The sequence below is a fragment of the Neltuma alba genome, unplaced genomic scaffold (genome assembly GCF_004799145.2).
Source record: "Neltuma alba isolate B1F8T4 unplaced genomic scaffold, ASM479914v2 tig00011549_pilon, whole genome shotgun sequence".
Taxonomy (NCBI): domain Eukaryota; kingdom Viridiplantae; phylum Streptophyta; class Magnoliopsida; order Fabales; family Fabaceae; genus Neltuma; species Neltuma alba.
The window spans coordinates 30,868-36,689 of record NW_021636210.1 but is presented as its reverse complement, the minus strand read 5'-3'; the positions used below and the strand labels follow the sequence as shown (position 1 = coordinate 36,689).

General features: G+C 35.2%; 1 pseudogene; it reads left to right on the top strand.

The window, feature by feature from the left end:
• The first annotated feature begins 10 nt into the window (after positions 1-10).
• LOC114714900 (protein trichome birefringence-like 31) lies at positions 11-2,371 on the top strand (annotated as a pseudogene).
• The last annotated feature ends 3,451 nt before the right edge of the window (positions 2,372-5,822 follow it).

Below are 5,822 nucleotides of genomic sequence, written 5' to 3'. Positions count from 1 at the left end.
CAAGTCTCTCTCTGACAGAAAGATCCATACCCTGTTCCCAATAGTTCTGTCTTCCATTATAATTCTAGGGAGTGTGAGATTAATCTTGGACAGCTTCAAGAGCAACCAGAGCAATATTTTGAAGGTCTATGGGAAGCCTAATGGGGAGAATAACATTGGAGTACACGTCGTTGTTTCTCCTGAGGATCGGGTCGAGGAAGGATGCAATGTGTTTGACGGGAAATGGGTGTGGGACAATGAGTCATATCCTCTTTATCAAGAACAGAGCTGTCCTTACTTGGTGAAGCAGACCACTTGCCTCAAGAATGGGAGGCCTGATTCTTTCTATCAGAATTGGAGATGGCAGCCCCATGGGTGCAATCTCCCAAGGTAATGAACTAACCCCAAAAGATGAACACAATATATAAACTTTATCTATGACACTGTGATATAACAGAACTTGTTGTGTTTGCAGAAATAGTGCTATATAAGATGTTGGCATAGATTGATGTCTATTTTTGGTGTTACATGTAGGGGTATGCTCAAAGTGGTCTATGAAAGAATCAAAAGTTAATAGTAAGGAAAGTATCTCCTCTTATCAATGAGATAAGATAACTGAATTCATTTTTGAAGGTTTAAGATAGGTATATTACAAAGATGAAGCTGTTGAATTAAAACCAGAGTGATGAAACTTTTTGGGAAGGAAAAATTGTGATTCATTGTTGAATATCTTTGACTAGTTTGAAACAGAACGTCAGAACTTGCAGAACCAGAGTGTAAACTGTTCTTTTTCCTTCTGTTGACCTCAGATTTGATCCGTTGAAGCTGTTGGACATGTTGAGGGGAAAGAGAATGATGTTCATAGGAGACTCACTACAAAGGGGCCAGTTTGAATCAATGGTATGTTTGGTACAATCTGTAATTCCTGAAGGCAAGAAATCTCTCCACAGAATTCCACCCATGAAGATCTTCAAATTGAGGTATGTACCAATGTGACCACATTTCATGCCAGAGGATTTACCAGAAGGGGCCAAGATTTGAAAATATATATATAGTACATCTCCAATTCTAAATGGAGGAGCTAGATAACCATTGTAGAAATATTAAGAAAATTAGTTAAGTTAATTACTTGTAAGAAATATGTATTGATTTCCTAAAATACCATTTTAATCATTTACATTGGAAACTATCCATGGCAGGAGTACGATGCATCGATAGAATACTACTGGGCCCCGTTCATAGTGGAGTCGATTTCAGATCATGCAACAAATCACACTGTTCATAAGCGGATGGTGAGGCTGGACTCCATAGCAAAACATGGCAAGCATTGGCAAGGCGTTGATATTCTGGTGTTTGAAGAGTTACATTTGGTGGATGCACAAGCCTTTGGTCAATGCCACGTTAGTGATAGCTTCTTCATGCAAATCATTTCTTCTTCTTCTTCTTCTTCTTCATTTCTGTTTCGTTTTGATGGGTATGAAGTTTGAAGAATCTATTTGACTGTGGATTGGATCAGGTATGGGTCGCCAGACCATGTAAAGAATACAATGTGACCACAGCATATAGATTGGCGTTGAAGACTTGGGCAGATTGGCTTGAGTCAAACATTAATCCCCTCACACAGAAGCTCTTCTTCATGACCGTGTCTCCTACTCATCTCTGGTGATTTCTCACTTTACCTTTAAAAATGAACATCTTAATTACAAGAACAGCTATGAGCTTACAAGCAAGATTAAACCTGTGCCTTCTATTTAAAGGAGAGTTTTCACGCCACTAAGTTATAAGGCCATTGACCATATCTAATAGAATTTAAACTCATACTCACACGGGTTATAGTTGTGTCCTTATTAATTGAACCAATTTTTGTCTGAGGGGACACATTTAATTTATCAACAAATAAAGGGCTGCTTATATTAATTTTCAAAAATATTAAAATATGTGTGTGTGATCATAGCAAAAAAGAGGCATTATATTTTACTTTTGGTTTAATGATATGGTTTGTCAAGACTCGAGAGGAAAGAAAATATGTCCTTCTGACCATGATTTTCATGTTCTTCAGGAGCTGGGAATGGAGCCAGGAAGTGATGAGAACTGCTTCAACGAGTCATATCCAATACAAGACCCTTCATATTGGGGCACCGGATCAAACCTGGAGATTATGGAGCTGCTAAAGCAGGCAATAGCAGAACTAAAAATAGATGTGACCCTTTTGAACATTACTCAGTTATCAGAGTACAGAAAAGATGCCCACACTACTATTTATGGAGAACGAAAAGGCAAGCTCCTCACAAAAGAACAAAGAGCTGACCCTAAATCTTTTGCTGATTGCATCCATTGGTGCCTTCCTGGTGTCCCTGATATATGGAATCAAATCCTATATGCCTCCTCTTGAAGACATTTCAGAATCTTACCTAAGTAAGAGCCACTTTAATCATTTTGATTCATCCAAATGATTGTTCCAATCAATAGAAAATTTTTGGAGATTTTTTCTTTTTCTTTGTTCTAATAACAAAAATTCAGGAGGCTGGACCTTGGGCTTACTAGTATCAAGGCATGCCTTATGATTCAAAAGCACTTGAAGAATTTCAAATTTCTAACAAGATTACATTGATAATTATATGCTACTGATATTGGTATTTGCTAAGGAAACGGGGCTTATTGCTTCTTCCAAAGAGCTCAATATTTGAATCCAGGCAAGGTTTAAAGATAATTTAAATTGAAGACCGTAAAAATTAGTTGGAAAAAATTCAAGAGACTCATATAATTTAAAAAGAGTAATATTCAACTTAGGAATAAAGATATAACCTAAAAAAATATTCATAAAAATCATTCTACCTCCGGTCCTAATTATAAGACCTCATTTGTAGACTACAAATGAGGTCTTATTAGGAACGGAAACCATTATTAACTAGTTCGATCTTTGAAGCTACAAAATATCTAAGTAATTGATTCAAAGTTACATGAAAGCCATCAAATAGCAATTAGAATAGATCCCACATAGTTCTCTCTCGATTAAGTTAATCTTATCTGTATCATTCCCATTTTTTAAAGGGCCACATCTCACTCAGTTTTAAATGCTTGCTACACTTGTAGATTCTGCAAGTCTGAAGATGTTTAGAATCTAGCAGGGGAGAAGCTTCTGTACTGCTTGATCACCCTTGAATCATCTTCTTTCTACCAAAAAGTTTAGGATTCTTTTCTGTTAATGAAAAGAATTGCTGGAGAAAAGTTAGATTCATCACAAACTGGATAATGATCTTAAAATAATGGTATAATACAACACAAATCTATAAAACACCACAAAAATTAAACATGGGATACACATAAATAAAGAGAATGAATGAGAACCTTGGTTGATCCTCCTTGCATTTGATGACGAACAGAATGGACTTCTTTATCATCTACAAGTACCCAGCTTTGTTCAGACTCATCATCTGTCAAATGAATATCTTCCATCTTGGATTCTATTAAAGTGTTCAGATCTGCATCTGGTAAATAAGGTTGGGGACAACGAAATATATGTCGATATCATCAATTAAGATTCACTTCTAAATTCTAGAGCTTCATTTCTGCAGACAACGCAGAGAAGCCAACAAATAATGACAGAAACTTGACTAAAAGGAAGAACTCGTGATGGCCGGGAAAAGAAACATTAGAAGTGACTACTTTGAGATTGCAAACCCTTTGAATCATTATATCTATCAAGGGAAATTAAAATACTCAAAGCATCATAAAAGTGCATTTCTAGCAAAGGAGTTCAGATTCATTTCTAGTCTTAGCTTTATCCTATCTGAGAACACGCAAGTGTTATTACTTTGCATGCAAAATACCAATACTTTGCCATAGAATTGTCAAAACGGAACCCTGAAGTTTGAGTCTAAAGTTTGCAAGAGATTTTCTAGCAAAGTTCTTCTTCTTTCCGTGTACTAAGAGAACATTACACCGAACGTATCTAAAGAGAAGCTGAAGAACTCATAGTAAAATAACATATAATAATAAAATAACTCGAGTCTTCTCCATTTTCTCATGTTTCTCATGTTTCTTCATAGCTAAAGTGAGATCATAATTTTGATATGGCATTGGCTTTGACTAGGGAACTCACTTGATGTATAGCATGACATGATAACATAAATTGACATTTCTTTCATTTTCGTAAACCTACCTGTTTCTGGTGAGAAGAATGATACAGCATTTTTCCAAGCAGAATTTACCTCTCCTTCTCTGTTTTCAGAAAAGTTATTAAAAGGCAACCAAATATTGGGGCTCCAGAGTCTCTCCCTCTGAACAAATATAAAACTTCATATTAAACCAAGCATTGTCAGAAATGAAATATCAACAGGATGTCAGAATCACTATAAAAAGCTAGAAAATACCAACCATTTGATTCAACAGATTGTGCACTATCACATGAAACAAGTCCTTGTTGGGACACCATTGAATTATCATAACCACACTCAGAACCTCCAGCTAAATCGATTCCATCTGATTCCATTGTTGATTTTGCAGATGGGTTTCCACCAGCTAAGGAGCTTAGTGGTACCTTCTTTTCCATCAACTCAGTTGAAGAAAATAAACTATCTGAAGATTCTACTGAACCAGAAAGGCATTGATTACTGACTGCTATGTTATTACTGATAACTTCTCCTTCCGCTGAGGAGCACTGAGACTTCATATCCATACTGGGACTTTCGTTTGAAATATTACCCATAGTGCCCCATGGGTCAGAATCACAACTATAAAACATCTCACCAGTTGTGGAAGCATCCATAGGCTTGAGAAATTAGTGACGACGGTTTCATCAGTCACTAATTCTTGTTGGACAAGTAGATCCTGAATATTAGAATAAATTCTCTTTCCATTTTTCAAGGTCTGTGTTCCAACCTGCACCAGCAAAGCAATCAAACATTGTTAGAAACACTTTAGGTTACTTTGGTAGGGAGCATTGAAAATGAGAGATTGGGATTGAGATTACAATTGAAAAAATCTATTAAGAGAGTGTTTAGTATAAGAAATTGTTTGATATATGGGATTAGCCAAAGCCATGTATTGGGATTGGAGAATACCATGAGGAAAGTGGTATTCTCCTCCATCCCATCTTTATGAGTTTGTCTAATCCATATAACAAACAATTACTCATGCTAAGAAGTATTATTTTAATGATTTTTTCAATTGCAATCCCAATCCCAATCCCTCATTTTCAATGCTTCATACCAAACGGGACCTTAATACTATCTCCATACTTGATATAAGACCTAGTTGACTTATTTAGGGGGATTAAAAAATTGTTATAATAAATAGATGCTGCCTTTTCTAGAATACCACATTCCACATGTATATTAACCAAAACTACTATTCGATGAACTTTTAACACGTGCAACTATTACAAGAGTATTTTGAAAAATAGATAATATGAAAGACAAAGTGGATTAAGGTCTTATATTTAGGATAAATTAAAAGTCAAACAAGCTCTTATATTAATGCCTAGAGATAATATTATTATTTCAATGCGACTACTATGTGACTATAAAAGTAGAGCCATCAAAAATAGGTTTTTTCCTCCCTCATAACTCACACATGCATCATATCATTGTTAAGAGTTTCATGAACTCACATCCTCACGTTTAAGAAACCTTAAGAGAAGTGTTTGTTAGATTATAAGAATCAATGTTTCAAATCAAAAAAAAAATTGAGTAACCAAAACCTATAGTTTGAAACTTAAGGGATCAAAACCAAAATAAAAGCAAACCTAAAGAACCCAAATTTATATTAACCTCTAAAAAAATTTAAGAACTAAAAGTTTATTTTTCCTTAATAAATAACAAGAAAATAATATAAACTTAGAA